The sequence below is a fragment of the Chiloscyllium plagiosum genome, unplaced genomic scaffold (assembly GCF_037043375.1).
Source record: "Chiloscyllium plagiosum isolate Xiang-an unplaced genomic scaffold, Cpla_swu_hap1 HiC_scaffold_15, whole genome shotgun sequence".
Lineage (NCBI taxonomy): Eukaryota > Metazoa > Chordata > Chondrichthyes > Orectolobiformes > Hemiscylliidae > Chiloscyllium > Chiloscyllium plagiosum.
In genome coordinates, this window is record NW_028270153.1 from 16,391,061 (window position 1) to 16,412,060 (window position 21,000).

The 21,000-nt window shown below is 42.8% G+C and overlaps 1 protein-coding gene across 4 annotated transcripts in view; it reads left to right on the forward strand.

Annotated features, from left to right (window-relative positions):
* Window positions 1–207: 207 nt before the first annotated feature.
* LOC122560245 (protein phosphatase 1 regulatory inhibitor subunit 16B-like) overlaps window positions 208–21,000 on the forward strand; it is a 202,541-nt gene continuing 181,748 nt past the window's right edge. For 2 of the 4 annotated variants that reach the window (XM_087994771.1, XM_043710731.2), the window contains exon 1: window positions 208–546. The gene's annotated coding sequence lies outside the window, so the exon portion shown is untranslated. Of the gene's footprint in view, window positions 547–14,739; window positions 14,834–21,000 lie in introns of those variants that run through there. The other 2 variants (XM_043710732.2, XM_087994772.1) reach the window with 2 other exon arrangements.

Genomic DNA, 21,000 nt, shown 5'->3' on the forward strand with positions numbered 1-21,000 from the left:
GCTATTTCCATCTCATCCTTTTGTAGCATGTATTGGTGGCGAACTCATTTCATTGATCAGCTCCGTGTGCGGAGACAAGTGGATCCGCCTTCCAATCTGAAGGCTGAACGCCCTGGGGAATAATTCACTCCGCCTCCTGACTCAATGCACTGGTGAGCAACTCACCCCACCTACTGGCTCTCTGCTGCTTCGGCGATTAATGCAGTCTCTGCTCCAACTCCTGGCGCTACTCTCTGCCCCATGTCTTTATCCAACACTGTCCCTGGTGCAAGCCCACCCTGACAGGCAGCCGGGGCTCAGTCCTGTCTAACTCCGCCCAGTGGAACCGGGGTTCCCTCCCTCCTTCCTACTCACTACTTCTGCCTAACTCCTGTAAGTCTGTGGCGGTCGGTTCCTCTGCCGGGGTGGCTGCGAGTCGGGTCCTAGTGGAGAACTGTCACCCGTTGTCGTGTGCTGGAATTGAGGACTGCAGCCTGTTGCTTCCTCTGTTAAACCCAGTTCTGATTCCGCCTTAGCTCAGATCGTATCGGCAGTGGACCTCGAGAGGTAAGCGTGTTGGAGCTTTCATTTTACATGAGAGAGAGAGAGAGAGAGAGTGTGTGTGTGTGTGTGTGTGTGTGTGTGAGAGAGAGAGAGACAGCTTAACATTTTAATTAAATGTAGTGTCTAAGTGTATCTGATGCAATGGGACAATAATTCTGAGCTTTAAAGCTAAGTAGTATGATCTCGCTTTTGTACAGAAAGTCTTTAGTAACTTGCTGTGTTTTTAAAAACGCTAAACAATTATATCAAACAATTTATGTGAAGTGTGATGTTAATCATGAGGGTTTCAGGTTTAATCATAAATCACAAATCATTAATTATTTCGTGTGACAGTTCGAATACCTCGTAAAATTCTTTCTACATTTCCATCTCTCTAGAGTGCTGATGTTTTACAACTTATTAGGAGAGCTCACTTACCTCACCCTGTGTACTGTTACATGTGTCAGGGCTATTCGGCCATGCAGGTCATCACATTGACCTCTGACTGTTTCACCTATATAGATGGTGATTAGAAAGAGGTAACTCCTATATTCTTCACTTTAAACCAGGCACAGTGAGGTTTCAATTTTAAAGTCTCTCATGATACGTTGGCATTGTTGGCACAGACAGCATTTAATGCCTATTTCTAATTGCCCTCAAACTGGCTTGCAAGGCCATTTCAGAGGACAGTTAAGTGTCAGCTACATTGCTGTGGCTCTGGAGTCATATGTAGGCCAGACTGGTTAAGGATTGGCATATTTTCTTCTGAAAACAGCATTATTTATGCCAGATGGATTTTTACAATAATCATCAGTGATTACAGGGTCATCATTAGGCTAGTTTTTTTTTTATTGAATTCAAGTTTCTCCATCTGCCATGATGAGATTCATATTTCATAAACATGTAGCCGATTACTAATTCAATGTCATTACTATTACACCACCACGCCCCTTCTTTGTTTCAGTTTGTAAAGATGGAACATCAAACATGGACCCCTTTGCTTTCGATGAGTTACTTTTGTGGTAAATTATGCACCTAACACGGAGCATAAAAATGTTTGAGTTTTAGCCAATTTAAGAGTCCCTTGTCCCACCACCTTCACTGGTATAAATGAATCTTTCCTGTAGTTTTTGTAAATGCTCATGTAAACATAGGTCTCCTATGAACACCTGGATTTCAATCTCTATAATGTCAAAGGCTGAATCTCAAAACAGCAGCCTGTTCTGCCAAAACTGTCAAGCCTACGTTTCGAAACTTGCAACAGCCTGAATTCTGTGCAGGAAATAGCTCATGCTCAATTGAAACTTTCAAAAGGGAATTAGATTTTTTTTTTTATTCGAGCAGGAACAATATATAAGAGTTACAGGGAGCAGGAGAGAGATTGCACTCACTGAAATCTCACTTTGAAAGCTGGTACAGACCTGATTGGCCAAAAGGCCTCTTTTTGCGCTGTAGTAGTTTTGTGATTCTCACAGCACTTTGCAAGGCTCTGGGGAAGAGCAAAAAGATTGTGACAAATTGGCTGCTCTTTCAAAGAGGAGAAAGTGAGGACTGCAGATGATGGAGAGTCAGAGTCAAAAAGTGTGGCACTGGAAAAGCACATAAGGTTTCGGGCAAAAACCTTTCATCAGGAAGGAGGCTGTAAGCTGAGGGGGTGGTGAGATACATGGGAGGGGGGCGCGGCTGGGTGTTCTGATTTGACCACGTTTGCCCAGTTCCACGGACATCCACAAGTGATACAATCACAGATTGCCACAGTTTCAAACAAGGAGGTTTCGGCATTCTGATGTATTTCCACACCAAAATAAAGGGTTTTTAAAAAGAAAATAAACAAATTACAAACCTAAAGTCAGCTGTAATGAAACAGAGGGTATCACGTGATGCCCTTAGTCCCAAGGAGCTTCCAGCTGGCACGCAAACACTCCATGCTGGTACCCCCAGAGTCACCTTGGCACTTTACTAAAACTCGAGGTGGGGGTAATGGGACTGATCTCTTTTTTTTTCCCTGGCAATCTCACTTGTCCAGAAGTTGCCAGTAGCAGGAAGAGCTGACTGAGCCAGGACTTAGCAGCCAAACAAGGATCTGGGAGGATTGAAGAGCACAGTAGGAGGCCAGCCAGTTGAGACATCACACCTATGCAGGCTCTCTGAAAGGGGGCCACTCCTGATGAAGGGTTTATGCCAGAAACGTTGACTCTCCTGCTCCTCGGATGCTGCCTGAACTGCTGTGCTTTTCCAGCAACACCCTTTTATCTCTAATCTCCAGCATCTGCAGTCCTCATTTTCACTGACTTATTGAAACGGACTGTTGAGAGTGGAACCTGTTGAATTTGTGATACTGCCTGTTAATCTTAATGGCATTTTTAAGGTTAACTTTCAGATATGAGACGATGATTAACTTGTAGAGAATCTGACTCTGTGTGTGTGTGTGTGTGTGTGTGTGGATAGGTAGGAGTAGGCAGAGCTGGACAATCAAGGTGAGACAATGTTCCTTTGTAAACTTAATAGGGGAAAAACATCACTGTGAGAATAGTACAGGAAGAGTGAACACCAAAGTGAAGGGTAGACATACGTAAAGTGTCTGTTGGCTGCTGATGGACAATTTAACAATTAGTTCAGTTGATCTACTGGTCGAACAGGTCTTTACTGAATAAGAAACCTCAGTTGATCTGGTGTGGCCAGTCAGTACCTGATCAGAATTATTGACGTTTTGGCTGGAGTGATTGGATTGGTATGTAGAATGAGGACAATGGGGAGTGAGCTGCAGGGCTTTGTATTTAATCAAATCCTTCATGTTGAACAATTAATGAGCAAAGTTGCCGCAGGATTAGGACCTAATTTTAAAAAAAATGTAATTTACTCTCTTCAGTTGCCTTCAGGGTATGCTTAATAAAGGCTGCTCTGAAAATGCTGTTAACTGGGGAGCCGATTGTCCAGCTGGCTTTCTCTTTGCTTTCTGATGCACTTGGTTATAGGAATGGACAAGTTAGTGATCCTGTCACTTCTGCGGCTGCTGACTGCTATTCTTTGTAAATTTGGACGGGGAGGGGAGGAGTCAGCAACACAGCTGCAGCCTTTCCTCACTGGAGTTTAGCTGAGTCAGAACGGATAGTAATCAAAAATCAGAAGTGGACTCAACATTATTTTGCTGAATGGAGTAATGAAGGGATTGGTAGAGGAACAGAGATCTCTAAGTGGTGTGTCATTGGGAAATAGCTCTCCAATCCCTTCCCCCTTGAAACTGGTCCAGGAGTTAAGGCCAGCCAGCATTCATCTTGTTTTGTTATGCTGATAGATTGATAAAGAGGTTTGTGTAGAGTAGGGTTCAGGTGGGCCAAATGGCCCATTTATGTTCTGTGCATTAGACTTACCCATGCTGAGGGGTGAGCTCTACAAACCCCAGCCAGAAATAAGTTTTCAATTGAGGAATTCGGTGAATTGATTCTCATTGTATGAACAGTGAACCTGTTCCTGAAGTCATGCTTTCGAAGTCTGTGATCTGCTCAGATCAATTCAATTGCGAGAATCCTCTTGCAAGGATGTCTGCCTTGAAGAAGTTTTCCTCCTCTCTCGACAAGAATCTCAGGGAGTCCCTCTCCCGCTGCAACTCACAGGTCATTTCCTCTGCCATGCTACTTTCTCCCTACCCCCACCCTCTTCTCACTTATCTCTCCACCCTTCAGGCTCTCTGCCTGTATTACTGATGAAGGGCTTTTGCCCAAAACGTCAATTTTACTGCTCCTCGGATGCTGCCTGAACTGCTGTGCTCTTCCAGCACCACTAATCCAGAATCTGGTTTCCAGCATCTGCAGTCATTGTTTTTACCTCAGATCGCTTCAATGTCCAGTTTTAGTATTGAGACATGAGTGAGGCCTTTAAGCACTGAAGAGAGTGCAGAGAAGGACAACCAGGCTGCTAGACAGGGTGGCTAAGAAGGTGCTAGGCACGCTTGCCTTCATTGGTCAGACCATTGAGTATAGGATTTGGGACAATATGTTACAGTTGAGCAAGACGTTGGTGAGGCCATTTGTTTTGGAGTACAGTGTACACTACTGGTTGCCTTGCTATAGGAGTGATATTATTAAATTGGAGAGGATTTAAAAAAGGTATACCAGGATGTTGCCAGGACTGGAGGGATAAGTTATGAGGAGAAGCTGGGACTTTTCTCACAGGAGTGTCAGAGGTTGAGCGGTGACCTTTACAGAGTTTATAAAATCATGAGGGGCATAGATAACGTGAATATCAGAGGTATTTTCCCTAGGGTGGGGGAGTTCAAAACGAGGGAGCATAAGTTTGAGCTGAGAGGAGAAAGACCTAATAGGAAGGGCCAACTTTTTTTCAGAGGGTGGTTCATGTGTCGAATGAAGTGCCAGAGGAAGTGGTAGATGCAGGTACAGTTACAACATTTAAAAGACATTTGGATAGGTACACGAATAGGAAGGCTTTAGAGGGATATGATCCAAATACAGGCAAGTGGAACTAGTTTAGTCTGGGCAACTGGGTTGGCATAGACGAGTTGGACTGAAGGGTCTGTTTCTGTGATGTATGACTTTATTAGGTTTCTGCATTGTGGGGAAAAAAAGCTTTGCAGGAGTGCAGGAGGGCCTACAGTTCCCTCATGCCCCTTCAGTATGGACATTTTCAAAACTGATTGATTGATTTTAGCTTGTAAATATTCATCTTCTGATGAAACTAGGAAGCACTCTGCTTCATCACTGGCCTGTTCTGAGTTGGCAAGCCTCCATTGGGACAGCAGTTTGGGTGTTTTGATTGTTATTTGGGGTGGGAGCTTTAAAGATAGGTCAGGTAGTGTCTGTAGTGACCTCCCCTGCTATGAAACCATCAGGTGAGAGGGAGCTTAAACTTGGTTCTGATGCCCCCCCCCCCCCAAGTTTCAGTAGCTGGTGGCACTCCATATCTAGGCTCACTTAAGTTAAAAATCACACAACACCAGGTTATAGTCCAACAGGTTTAATTGGAAGCACGCTAGCTTTCAGAGCAACGCTCCTTCATCAGGTGGTTGTACTCAGTAAGAACGTTTGGTCAAAGGGCTACTGACCCAGCATGAACTAGAACGTTTAGAAGAGGAAACAAAATGAGGGAGGGGTGACAGTGTAAGAAATGACAACTTGAATGATTTCACTTTCAGTTCTAGGATGGTTTTTTTTTAACTGCAAAAAGAAAATCTCTTAGCCACTTCACAACTAATGAGAGCCAACAGCTTTTGGGGGAGAAAAGTGTTTTAAAATTTAATGTTCACTGCAACACTGGAGGAAAAATGACTCATTGGTTTAACTGGCCATCAGTCAGTGAGAATGTTTCCAAGTATTTTAGAGGAAACAGGAATATGGGTCAGCTTTCCCAATTAGATAATGTTTTTGTAAGTCTCAGATGAAACAAAGACATGCATTACATCAACTGCCTGAGCTAAGGATTTGAGCATGTATTCACATCCATCAGCCTGTTCACAGTCTGGTGATCTGAAATGTTATAAAGGGGAAAAATAAATAAGGTGATCTGAGTGCTTAATTTTATATATCTGTAAGAATACAGAATTTACAGCATGGAATCAGACCATTTGGATAAATCTGTGTCAGTGTTATGTGCCACTTGACTTCATCACATCTTATCAGAATATCTTCTATTCCCTTTCCTCTTAAAGCCATTGATGCTATTTTGTAATCCTAGACATATTATTTTTCAGGATAACTACGGAGGCCACTCCATTTTATTTTCCTTCATTGAGAATTGCTGTGTCATGAAATGGTGGAATACACAGGCCCCCACTGGTGACTCTTTGTCTGAGTGAAGCAGCGTTACTCTGAGGGAAATCGGGCAGCTTGCAAACTTTCCAATGGAAAGGAAATTACAGAACTACCCTCCTCAAATAAGTTCATAATTTCTGCTGTCCTGGGAACAAGCCCCTTTACGCCAGTGCAAGGCTAAAGTGGGTGCAGCATAGAGAACAGTGAGCTACATGAGGAAATTTATACTGTGAACCCTTCACTGATGTCCTTGTGTTTGGGGGGATTGAGTTCTTTTTTTCTGATCTTGCTGGTGAATTCCCAGTATAAGTGACAGTGACTGCAATGGTCTCTTCCACGCTGTACTTGTTGACCAGATTGTATGCTGGAAAGATAATTTTTAGACAGGATGCTGAGAATATTTGTTTTCAATTATGTTGAATTTAAATATTAAATCTGAAGAAATGATAAAACAAAAACAAGCAGGTAAATATTATTCTGATGTATTTAGTGGTAAATCTACACGTTACTAATTCTTTCCCACTTTTTAATTCTTTATGACTTTGAGAGATGTGAAAAATCCTGTATAAAAGAACCTTGTAATTTCAGTTATGCTTAATTGAAACCAAAGCAAAATGCTCTGGATGGTAGATCGGAAATAAAAACAGAAAATGCTGGTGAACCTCGGGTCTGGGGAGAGGAATCGGGTTAAAGTTCTGAGTCCAATATGATTTTTTTTCTGAACCTTAAGTGCAGTGGTTGACTCTTCAGTTACAAGATCTTGGGTCACAGCTCCCTTCTTAGAAGTTTGTTTTTTTTAAATTTGGATTAAGGTGAATTTTTCAATTTTGGGAAAGGAATGTTTCATTTGTTTGATACCTAGTTCAACATTAACATTGCATCTCTAATAATGTAAGTTGGTGGAGCTTAAATCTTCTTGTACATTGCACATTTGTGGGTCCTTTGTTTAAAACAAAAAGGGAACTGTTACAGCAGTTTTTCAATTTTAAAATCCATTTTAAAGCATATTCACAGCCTATCACATGTTAATAATTCATGGATGTGGCCATTGCTGGTTAGGTTAGCATTTATCCTTCCCTTGAGAAGGAGGTGAAGAGCATTCTTTTAGAAATGCAGAAATTCTTCTGACAGAGGTACAACCACAGAGATGTTAGGAAGAGAGTTAAAGGACTTTGACCCAGTGACACTGAAAGAATGGTGATATCATTCCAAACCAGCATGGTGTGTGGCCTGGAGGAGATGTTGTAGGTGATGGCTTTCCCGTGTATCTGCTGCCCTTGCTCTTTCTCGATGGTCACAGTCATTGTTTGGAATGTGCTGTTGAATAAATCTTGGTAGGTTGCTGCAGTACGTCTGTTTATGGTACACACTGCTGCCACTGTGTGGAGATAGTAAAGGCAGTGCATGTTTTAAGGTGATAGATGGGGTGGTCAGTAAAATAGGCTGCTTTGTCTTGGATGATGTAAAGCTTCTTAAGCGAGGATTGTCCCTAGCCAAGTGGGGAGTATTCCAGCACACTTCTGTACTCTGTCCTGTGGATGGTATATAGGCTTTGGAGAGTCAGGAGGTGAGCTACTTGCTGCAGAACTCCTCACCGCTGACGTGCTGTTGTAGCCTTAGTATTTACAGTGCTTGTCTGCCTTTGGGGATAGTCAGATCCTCTGTGGAGGATAGTCATTACTTGACATTTGTGTGGGGTGACTGTAACTTGCCACATGAAAGCCAAGGCCTGAATGCTCTCAGGTTCTGGAGTAGAGTGGTGCTGGAAAAGCACAGCAGCTCAGGCAGCATCTGAGGAGCAGTAAAATCGACGTTTCTGGCAAAAGCTGTATTCCTGATGAATACTGCTTTACTGCTCCTCTGATGCTGCCTGAACTGCTGTGCTTTTCCAGCACCACTCTACTCCAGAATCTGGTTTCCAGCTTCTGCAGTCCTTGTCTTTACCCAAATGCTCTCAGGGCCTTGCTGTATGATTGTTTGGATTGCTTTTGTTTCTGAGGACACATGAATGGTGCTGAATGTTGTACAACAAATGTCTCAAATTCTGACTTTATTATGTTGGAAAGATAATTGATGAACCAAGATATTTGGGTCTGGGACAGTACCTTCAAGAATTTCTGCAGTGATGTCCTTAGACTGAGATATCCACCAGTCACAACTGTTTGTACGCGGCATGAATCTAATCAGTATTTTCCTCTGTTTCTGGAGGGCTCCTTGATGCATCTGATAGAACCCAAATGGAGTGTCAGTGAGCAGGTTACTATTGACTCTGTCATTTGACAGCACAGTTGATGACCCCTTCCATATTTTCCTAATTGTTTGATAGTAGACAGATAAGCTGGATTTATTCTGCTTTTTGTGTCCAAGTTGCCAGTTAGATGGCAGTGTACTGGGATAGTTTGGCTATGGTGTGGCTAATTCTGGAGCACATCTTCAGTTCTATTGCTGGAATGGTGTTTGAACCCAGAGCCTTTGCAGCATCGAATGCCTTCAAGCTTTTTGTTGATATCACGTGGGGCTTGCAGGGAGAGACTTTAACTCATTTTAGATTGTTGCAATGCAGAGGGATGGCAATAGCATGGGTTGAGTTCGCACAAAGTGAGGTTACCAAGGAGGACTATCCTTCTCAACCTCTTTCCTCACGTAAAGTGTGATGACCCTCAGATTAAACCAACATCAACCTCTCTCCCTTGCTCCCTCTCTCCCTCGCTTGCTCTCTTGCTTGGTCCCTCACTCCCTCCCTCTCTCGTTCTGTCCAATGAGAGAGCAGCCCCATGGTCTGTCGAACTATGGTCACTTTACTTTATCAATTTGACTGAAGGCTGGCATCAGTGATGCTGTGGATATTAGAAGGAAGTCAAGATGGATTGATACTTTTGGCTGAAGATAATTGCAAATATTTGATTTTGCTGACTCCTATGGTCTTTCTCCTGGTGTTGGTGATCGAAGCCACTAGTTTATAATTGTTTCTTTATATCCCCTGCCTTACATATTTCTAATTCCATTGTCAAGCTCTGGATGAATTGGAAATGCATTTATGTTGTCATCCAATGGGGACCCAAGCTGGCTGAGACTTGGTGCTGTCTAGAGTCGGGTTCCCTACTCACTCTCAGCAAAAGATATCTTTGGTCAAGTAATGGAGAATGTAGGGCATTTGTGAAATAGCACATCCACTAGGAGTTAATAGAAAATGAATAATGGTGAAAATTGATAAAAACAAAATCCAGCCTGGAGAGACATTATGGAGACTTTATCTCTCCAGATTGGATTGCTCGTGATCTGTAAGTCCCAGAGGTGGAAAAACACTTCTGTCTACAGCGACTCGCATCTGCTTTTGCTTTTAGCACTTGTACCACTTACTGATCCGAGAAAAGAGCTTCAAATGATGGCTACCTAATGAGCTAAGTGACTTGAATAAGTTACATCATCTCGGATGATGTTAGTTGTAAAATTGCTGTTAATTATAATTACATCATGTTGCAGAATAGAAGCAGGCCATTCAGCCCAACAAATATGTTTTGCTGATTATCCACATCATTCCATCCCTCTCCATCCAGTCAGGTCAGCCCATCTATTTATATCTTTGTCTCTCGTGTATCTAGCCTCTCTTTACAGGTGCTTAGGCTGTTTGTTTCAGCTGTATTTGAGGTCATGAACTCCACATTCTAACCACACTGTGGGTAAAGAATATTTCTCTTGAATTCTGTACTAGCCTTAGTGGTGACTGTGTCCACACTTCTCTGACTTGCTGCCTTTATAACACTCCTTACACCAAGAGTTTTACAGCATCTTATTGAATATCTCTTTGTTTGATTTGATTCCCTTCAGTATGGGAACAGGCCATTTGGCCCAACAAGTCCACACCAACCCACACCCCCACCCTATATTTACCCCTAGCTAATGCACCTAACACTATATGGGAAATTTAGCATGGCCAATTCACCTAACCCACACATCTTTGGATTGTGGGAGGAAACCGGAGCACCCGGAGGAAACCCACGCAAACATGGGGAGAATGTGCAAACTCCATTCAGACACTCAGCTGAGGCAGGAATTGAACCCAGGCTCCTGGCGCTGTGAGGCTGCAGTGCTAACCACTGAGCCACAGTGCCGCCCGTATGTAGCTGTTTTATAACATGTCTTTCGAGCACCTTGAGGCATTTCATTATGTAAAGATGCCCTACAAATACATTGTTATTTATGGACCCCTAACTTTGGACTCCTTGTAATCAATCATGCAAAGGAAATTCAATTTTTTTTAAATCTAGTATTATTGATTTAGAAGATAAAGTGTCTGAATTATTTTCTTTGCTATGTTTTTCATCTTACAATTTAAATGAGGAAGGAAAAGTCATACCCATGTTATATCAATAACGGCGGCATGGTGGCTCAGTGGTTAGCACTATTGCCTCACAGTGCCAGGGACCTGGGTTTGATTCCAGCCTCAGGTGACTAGTTGGCTGTGTGGAGTTTGCACATTCTCCTGTGTCAGTGTGGCTTTCCTCCGGGTGCTCCGGTTTCTTCCCACGGTCCAAGATGTGCAGATTAGGTGGATTGGCCTTGCTAAATTGCCGATAGTGTGCTAGGTAGTTTGGTTAGCCTGGAAAATGCAGGGTTACAGAGGTAGGGGGAAGGCTCTGGGTGGGATGCTCTCTGAATGGTCAGTGTGGACTTGATGGGCTAAATTGCCGGCTTCCACACTGTGGGGATTCTATGTAATGTCGTGATGTACAGGACATTTGTAAGTAACTGCCTCTAACCAACTATAGAATTGCCTGGACAATGTAGCCTACCAACTGCCTATTTGTATATTGAACTTTCATTTAGGGTTTTCAAACACAGCAGGAAGATAAAAGCCTACAATTGTGGATTGGCTTATATACTTTGTATGACATTTAATCTGTTTTTAAGTTGCATCCTTTAAAATTTAAATCTTGCTGTTTGATTTTGGTGATGCTTGAGGATCAGAAACAGCTATTTTAATTATTTTATTCACTCATCATTACACAATAGGTTTCAAGATGGCTTGAAACTAATTGTGTAACTAGAGAGGTTTGAACCATTGGCCTTATAAGGGAGATGGTGAAAGGGAGATTTGGTAGGCGTGCTCAAAATTTTTGAGGTTCTGACAGTAAATGGGAGAAATTGTTTCTTTTAAGAGAGTCAGAGGACAGAATTGAGTTAATTTGCAATGTACAAGAATAGAAAGAATACCAAATCTCAAGCTATACAGTAGTTCCATGCTGAAACCTTTTACTTTGTAAGAGCATCTTACAATTTCTCTGTTTTCAGGAAGGTTTTTTCCCCCTGTTTCAATTCAGTTATTATAAGGAAGAATGAATGGTGGCATTTGTATAGAGCTTTTATACACACACAGACAAAGACAGCCTGCCACCTTTACACCCACGCAGACACTTAGCTGCAGAGACACAAGTGCAAACAGAGAGGCATAATAGTTGGATTATCTCCAAATATATATCCTCCTAGGCACAAATCATCCTAGAATTTTTTTCTGCCACCCCCATCACCCACTTCCCACATTCAGCTTTTATTCTATCATACTTGCAGTATACAGCTTCCTGTGCAGTGATGTTAAGTGATGAGAAAAAGACATGTTGACCAGGGCTAGGGAGAGAAATTGTGAGCTCTTATCCTCCTCCTGTTTCTTGACTCCTTATTGACCAACTCTCCCGGTCACATTTTAACTTACGGTTGTCAATTTCTTTGTATGTATGTGCTATAGATTTAAAGTTAATTGAAGAGAATGATTTTGGAGGAATTTGTTGAATTCTTCTAATTCGTTTTGAACATCTTTAACTCTCCTTCACATTCTTCAGTTGTCAGAATTGAGAATTATGGTCACAGGTTGAGCTGTTTACAAAAATCTTGATTTTTGTACTCCATGCCACTATTTATAAAGCCTATCAAAAGCTCTTTCAGTGTGATATATTTTACAACCACAGCTTTGTCAGATAGTTACATACAATTTGATCATTCGTTTTAATACAACCATCTCTGCTCCTATGAACCTGGTCCTATTGAATATTCAGGCAGCAACAACATCCAAAAGACAAACCTAGACAGGGGACGAAACGTTTGCAACAAAAACTTCCAGCTCGGCAAACAGAACCACAGCGACAAACCTAACAACCAGCACTACCAATGGTATTCCCAAGTATAAATAAAAATATCTTGCACTAAGAGGGACCTATGCTGTTGTTGCATGTTTCCTGATTCTGTTTCAAGTTTTAACATGAAAAACCTTCCAGTAAATTAGCACCAAATCATTCACCTGCAGTAATGTACTACTTTTATTCACACCACTGGACTTTGATATCAGGAAAAATACATTTTGCAACTGACTGGTGAATATTTTCTTTTTAAATTAAAACTAGCCATACTTACAAATGTAGAAAATAATAATAGGAGAGCAAAATACTGCAGATGCAGGAAACCGGGCATAATGTTATGTTTTTATTCAGGGCCATTTTTCTTTCCTTTTTTATTCTAAGTCATTTATTAGATGATGCAGTCACATTTGCCTTCAGTATTTGTGTTGTTGTCTCAGATATTTGGACTCTCTCAGAATCAAAGTTAGAAGAATTCAACAAATATCTTCAATAATCATCCCTCTTCATTAAATTGAAATCTATAGCCCACAAGGAAAGCATTACATTCCGCGACAGTATATAGTTTGTGCCAATTTTAAACTATCATAAGTTCAAAAACAATTTTTGTTTCTAAAGTAACTGACATGCAGTTCTACACAGACCCTTACCATAAACACAGGCTAGTAAGATCAAACAGAAGATGGCCTTCTGTTACATATGTACAAATCCGCAAGCTATTAGTTGGGCAGTTACCACTCTATCTCAGATATCAATCTTTTATTTAAATTTAACAATTGTCAGTGTGGGCGGCACGGTGGCACAGTGGTTAGCACTGCTGCCTCACAGTGCCAGAGACCCGGGTTCAGTTCCCGCCTCAGGCGACTGACTGTGTGGAGTTTGCACGTTCTCCCCGTGTCTGCGTGGGTTTCCTCCGGGTGCTCCGGTTTCCTCCTACAGTCCAAAGATGTGCAGGTCAGGTGAATTGGCCATGCTAAATTGCCCGTAGTGTTAGGTAAGGGGTAAATGTATGGGTGGGTTGCGCTTCGGCAGGTCGGTGTGGACTTGTTGGGCCGAAGGGCCTGTTTCCACACTGTAATGTAATGTAATCTAATCTAATCACTAAAATAATGCCAGATCAGCCAGATCATAGTTCCTGAGCATATGCAGCTTTAAGCTAGAGATTCCACATTCATTTGAAACTAGATGCTTACCTCAGATTAAGTCTTCTGAGCTTCCAGTTAGATGAATGTTCCTTTTGTTGACAGGTTTCTCCCTCTCGCGCTTGCTCTCTCCCCTTGTCCACTCGCCCTCTCATCCTCCCCCTCTCTGATTTGATTGGAAAGGCTTTTCTCTGGTTTCTCTGATGCTTGAATGTTCCTAAGCCCTGGTTTGTGGCCTCACGAGGATATTGTGTGCTGGTGTTCCCTAGTGGATCTGTATTTCTGTGGGAGTGAGCACCGCTCAGGAAAAATTATATCCCTCCAGAATGCATCATTGCTGTCCAGAGCCAAAGGCCACCAAGAATTGGGCTCTCCCTTCAGGACAATTGGATCTTGATTGTTGGAACTTTGTCTTGGAGCCGAGTGCTCACCAGCCATTTGTTAGCAATCTCCTTTGAATCCACTGGGACAAGGGTAGTGTTACATTAGCCTGGGGCTCCCTGAAGCACAAGCTTCAGGAACAAATGCCATATGCAGACCCTACCTCTGGGCCCTGATGTTGACCCACAATCCTGCCCCAAAACCTTCATGATTGGGGCATCATGACTAGTTACTCTTGACCCATCTTGCCACCATGAAATCTTCCGGGAAGGTTAAGGATAAAAGCCCAGACAAACAGGGCCAAAAAGATAGAGTGTGGACATGCTCTGGAAAACATCTCTCGATCTAATGACCAAGATCACTTCCATAAAATCACATCAGATCTAGAGTAAAGGGGACAGCTCATGTTCTGATGTAACCATTCTCCGTTTAATCATGGTGGTGATTGTACTGCTGTTTAGGGCCAAAAGATTGAAAAATATTTTAATGTGTTCGCTTGTGTTGACTGTCAGGAAGCACCTGCACATCACTGAAGCCGAACAAGTTTGACGAAAATGAATGCAAAACTGCTGTGATTTGACGTTTAGCTTTTTTGTAATCTTAACATCCATGATATTTCTTTGCAACTTTACACACGTTTTCTGATGATCTGAAAGTAAGGTTTGCAGTTGCGACATTATCAGGACCCTAACTTCCTATCTGCTGTCTTTCTATTGGAAACTCAAGCCTGGTGAAATGTACACAGAGGAAATAGCTTGTCAGTTTCTAATCTCTGGTGTTTCTGAACAGGAAGTGTTAAAGGTAAAATGGAGTGTTGACTGCACTACTGATTATAGAGCTGCATTGAGCGGACCAGTATTGAAACAAAGAATATTCTCCCAGCTGAACTTAGCAGGTAAATAAACCAAGCCGAGTTCTATTGGTTGTTTCATATTTGTGTTGTATCTTTGAAAAAGTAAATTTTCTTCTGTCTGTTTTGCCATGTGCTAGTTGAGGATCAGCTATGACACTTGCACTACCTGATATTGCATTCAACCAGCTTTCAAATAAAAAAAAATTGAAACTAGTGGTGCAAAGGATACATTTTGGAGAAATTAACATAGTTAATTTTAGAAGGAAGATGGCTATTGGGCGATTTAGTAGGTTCAGAATAGTAATTCAGAATTTTGAGTGGGGTGGGGTGCTGTTGGAATAAATAAAGAGAAACTGTTTCAGCTGTAAAAGATTTGAGAGGATATTGGCAGGGCTAGAGGGTTTGTGCTGTAGGGAGAAGCTGAATAGGCTGGGGCTGTTTTCCCTGGAGCGTCATAGGCTGCGAAGTGACCTTATAGAGGCTTATAAAATCATGAGGGGCATGGATAGGATAAATAGACAAGGTGTTTTCCCCCAGAATGTGGGGAGTTCAGAACTAGAGGGCATAGGTTTCAGGTGAGAGGAGAAGGATTTAAGGGGCAACTTTTTCATACAGAGGGTGCTGCGTGTATGGAACGAGCTGCCAGAGGAAGTGGTGGAGGCTGGTACAATTACAACATTTAAAAGGCATCTGGATGGGTATGTGAATAGGAAAGGTTTAGAGGGATATAGGCCAAATGCTGGCAATTGGGACTAGATTTGGTTGGAATATCTGGTCAGCGTGGACGGGTTGGACCGAAGGGATCTGATTCAATGTGGCACAGCTCTATGGTAGGAGGTTGCAAGGGGATCACAGCTGGGAACTAAATATCCAAGAACAACCTCTTATCTAAAGGCAGTTGGATGGGAGTGTGTTTGTCTTGTTAGTAAGAAATTAAATTAAATTGATCGCAAGAAGCAATATAGGGTCAGAAGGTGTGAGTAGAGTTGAGGAACCACAAATGGAAAGGACTCTGAGTGTTATGTACAGGCCTCAGAGCAGTAGTCAGGATGTAGGGAAGAGAGTGTGGTGCTGGAAAAGCACAGCAGGTCAGGCAGTATCTCAGGAGCAGGAGAATCGACTTTTCAGGCATAAACCCTTCATCATCCTAATGATGGGCTTATGCCCTAAAAGTCGACTCTCCTGTTCTTCAGATGCTGCCTGACCTGCTGTGCTTTTCCAGGATCACACTCTTGACTCTGATCTCCAGCATCTGCCGACTTCACTTTCTCCAGGATGTAGGGCAGGAGATAGAAAAGGCATCTACGAAAAACACTATTACAATAAGCAAGGGGACTTCAATATGCAGGTGGACTGGACAAATCAGATTGGTAGTGGATCCAAAGAAAAGGAATTTGTGGGATGTCTACCTTTTTTTTTGGAGTGGTTTGTAGTACAGCCCACTTGGGAACAGGCAATTCTGGATTTGGTGACATGTAATGATGAGATTAGATTCCCAACATTGTGGAAACAAGCCCTTCGGCCCAACAAGTCCACACCGACCCTCTGAAGAGTGACCCGCCCAGACCAATTTCCATCTGACTAATGCACCAAACACTATGGGCAATTTAGCATGGGGCCAATTCACTTGACTTTAGACTGTGGGAGGAAACTGGAGCACCTGGAGACACCGGGAGAATGTGCAAACTCCACACAGATAAATGCCTTAGGCTGGAATTTAACCTGGGACCATGGTGCTGTGAGGCAGTAGTGCTAACTGCTGTGCCGCCCCAAAGAGAGACACTTGATTGGTGAAGGAACCCCCAGGGGACAGTGAGTGTAACATGATGATAGCATTCACCCTGCAGTTTGAGAGGGAGAAGCTGGAATTAGATGTAATGGTATTACAATTGAGTAAAGATAACTGCTAAGACATGAGTGAGGAGCAGACCAGAGTTGATTGGAAGGGGAGTCCAGCAGGGAAGACAGAGGAGCTGCAATAGCAGGGGTTTCTGAGGGTTAGTTGGGAGACACAGCAGAAATTTATCCCAAGGAAGAGGAAACATATTAAGGGAAGGACACGTCAAACATGGCTCCTGATGGGAGTCAGGGACAGCAGAAAAGCAAAAGAAAAGGCACACAATCTAGTGAAGCTTAGTGCTGAAAATGTGTTGCTGGAAAAGCGCAGCAGGTCAGGCAGCATCCAGGGAACAGGAGAATCGACGTTTCGGGCATAACCCCTTCTTCAGGAATTCCTGAAGAAGGGCTTATGCCCGAAACGTTGATTCTCCTGTTCCCTGGATGCTGCCTGACCTGCTGCGCTTTTCCAGCAACACATTTTCAGCTCTGACTCCAGCATCTGCAGACCTCACTTTCTCCTCCTAGTGAAGATTAGTGGCAAGCCAGAGGATTGGAAAGCCTTTAAAAGCCAGCAGAGGATAACTTAAAAAAGATTTAAGGGAGGAGGTGTGTTGCAATATGAGTGTAAGCTAGCTAGTGATGTAAAATAATATTGCAAGAGTTTTTTTTAATCACAAAGAGAGAGGGGCAGGATTGGACATTGGAGGACTGGAAAATGAAGCTGGTGAAGTAGTAATGGGGAACAAGGAAATGGCAAAGGAACCTAATAGTTACTTTGCATAGAAAGACACCAGCCGCACGACAGAACTTCGAGAGTCGGGGGGGCAGAGGTCAGTGTAGTGGCCATCACTAAGGGGACGGTACTGGGGAAGCTGAATGGTCTGAAGGTGGATAAATCACCCAGATCAGATGGACAACAGCTATTCCCTTCCTTGCCCACCTTCCCCCCCCACCCCCACCCCCAAATACTCAAGTGTTCTGAAGGAAATAGCTGACGAGATTGTAGAGGCATTGATGGTGATCTTTCAGAGATCACTGGAGTTAGGGAGGGTCCCCGTGAACTGGAAAATGGCTAAAGTAAAAAGGGAGGGAAGCATAAGACAGGTGACTTTGGTCATTGGTTAGATTTTACAGTCCATTATTAAGGATGAGATTGCGGAATGCATTTGGAAATGCTTGGTAAGATAAGGCTATATCAGTGTGACCACAGTTATTCATGTCATATGTTAGTAATCTGGACAGAGGAACTGAGGGCATTGCTGCTATGTTAGCAGCTCATACAAAGATAAGTGGAGGGACAGGTAGTTTTGAGGAAGTGGGGAGGCTGCTGAAGGACTTGGAAAGGCTAGGACAGTGGGCAAAGAAGTGGCAGTGGAATACATTGTGGGAAAGTGTGAGGTTGTGCATTTTGGTTGGAAGAACAGAAGCATAAACTATTTTCTAAATGACGAAGGACTTTAGAAATCTGAAGCTCAAAGGGACCTAGGGGTCCCAGTTTAGAATTCTTTGAAGGTTAACAGAGTCACACAGCATGGAAACTGACCCTTTGGCCCAACCAGTCCATGCCAACCATAATCCCAAGCTAAACAAGTTCCACCTGCTTGTGCTTGGCCCATATAGCTCCAAATATTTCTTATTAATGGACTTACCTAAATATCTTTTAAATGTTTTAACTGTACCCACATCCACCACTTCCTCTGGAAGTTCATTCCACGCCCGAACCACCCTCTGTGTAAAAAAAAAAGGAAGTTGCCTCTCATGTTATAGAGTTATAGAGATGTACAGCATGGAAACAGACCTTTGGTCCAACCTGTCCGTGCCGACCAGATATCCCAACCCAATCTAGTCCCAACTGCCAGCATCCGCCCATATCCCTCCAAACCCTTCCTATTCATATACCCATCCAGATGCCTTTTAAATGTTGCAATCTTGCTAGCCTCCAGCACTTCCTCTGGCAGCTCATTCCATACACGTACCACCCTCTGCATGAAGAAGCTACCCCTTTTTATATCTTTCCCCTCTCACCTATGTCCTCTAGTTCTGGACTCCCACAACCAGGGAAGAAAGACTCTGTCCAGTTAACCTATCCATGCCCCTCATGATTTTATAAACCTCTGTAAGGTCACCCCTTAGCCTCTGACGCTCCAGGAAAAACAACGTCTTTTATAAATCTTTCTCCTCTCATTTAAACACATGCCCCCTAGTCTTGAAATCCCGCAGGGAAAAGATACTTGGCATTCTCTGTTATATATACCCCACATAATTTTATACACCTCTATAAAGTCACCCCTCAACCTCCTGCACTTCAACGAAAAATGTCACATCCTAACCACCCTCTGCCTATAACTCAAACCCTCTAGTGTCAGCAACATCCTGGTCAAACTTCTCTGAACCATCTCCAGCTTAATAATAGACCTCCAATCATAGAGTGATTAGAACTGGACACTCCAAAAGAGGCCTCACCAAATCCTATACAACCTCAACATAACATCCCAACTGCTATACTCAGTGGTCTGAGCAATTAAGGCAGGTGTGCTAATGTACAGGTTCATTTGGCAGTTTGGAAGGCAAATGCAATGTTAGCTTTCATTTCAAGAGGGCGAGAATGCACGAGCCAGAAATGTACTGCTGAGGCTCTGGTCAGACTGCATTTGGAATGTTGTAAGCAGTTTTGGGCCCCATATCTCAGGAACGATGCGCTGGAGTTGGAGCGGGTCCAGAAGAGATTGGGAAGAATGATCCCAGGGATGAAGGGCTTGTCATATGAGGAGCAGTTGAGGACTCTGGGTCTGTACTCGATTAAAGCTTAGAAGATAAAGGGGAGTATGAAGCTCGCAGGACACTGAAAGGCCTGGATACAGTGGACGAGGAGAAGATGTTTCCACTAGAAGGAGAAACGAGAACTCCTGGGGACAGCCTCAGAGTGAGTGGATGGTCCTTTAGAACTAAGATGAAGAGGAATTTCTTCAGCTAGAGGGTGGTGTCTCTGTGGAACTCATTGCCTCAAATCATTGAGTGTCTTTAAGGCAGAGATACGTAGGTTCTTGATTAGTGAGGGGTTCAAGGGAGAAGGCAGAAGAATAGGGTTGAGAAACATATCAGCCAAGATCAAATGATGGGCCGAATGGCCAAATTCTGCTCCTCTGTTATCCTGTCTCATGGTCGGCGGAAAATACAAATTTAGGTAATTGCAAAAGAACTGGATTGCAGAGGAGAATTTCTTGTTTGCATTGAGTAATGGTGATTTGAAATGAGTTGCCTGAAAGGTTGTTAGATGCAGACTCAACAGTAAATTTCACAAGGAAAGTGGATAAATGAATAAGTCAGCACTGAGTGCTGTTTGGGAGTGAGACTAACTGAATAGCTGACTTGCTCTGTGAATGGAGCTGAATAGGCCGCTTTTTGGACTGTATCAATGAATTCATCTAAGTCAATATGTGAACGGTTATGTTTATTTTAACTAGATGTTGTTAAGTTAAATTTTTGTGTTAATTAAGGTGCGTGGAGTAATAATTCGGCAGCAAGATGAGTTTTCCTGGACTGTCAGTGCTAAGTATTTTGGTACCTCCCAGATAAACCTACACTAACCTGGACCAGTTCGATAATTCTGCAGCTCAGTCAATAACCTGATGTTGTGTGATCTTTAACTTTGTCCACCCCAGTCCATCACCAGCACTGCCACATCATGAGTAACATTTATACCCATGGGTCAGGTGACTGAAGGCTAAGTTCCCCAAACAGGATTTGAGGTTATAATTTGGATGCTACAACAACAATTTACATTTGTGTGGTATCTTTTGAATGGTAAATGATTCCTACCACTTCACTGTGTTATTGAACAAATGTGGGCACAACACTCTATCAAGCATCAATAGATCAAGTGACTAAAAGCTTAAAGAGGTAGATTTTCAGGAGCAGAGGGACATGGAGAGATTTGAAGTGGGAATTTCAGAGCTTATGGACTTGGTAGCTGAAGAGACACAGTGGAAAATGGGAGTGTGCAAGACGAGATCTGAAATCGAGGGACTGATGGACTGGAGGTGTTGAAAGATGGGGAGAGATACAGACAGAAGGATGAGAATTTTAAATTTCTGGCATATTTGGAATTGGAGCCAATATAGCTTAATGTATTACTGAGGGCATGATGCAATATTAGAGGTGACATTTTTAAAACCTTTTCCTTTTTGGACTTTAAAAACCCTCTGATATTTCAAAGAGGCGGAGAAGGTTCTTGTGATTTTAGCCAACTTCCTTATCCCAACGATCGCTGGGTGGGTACAGCAGAAACAGTCTTTTAGCTGATTATTCTGTGAGATATTACGAATGCAAAATGATTGTGTTTACCAACACACCAGTCACTGTGCTGTTAC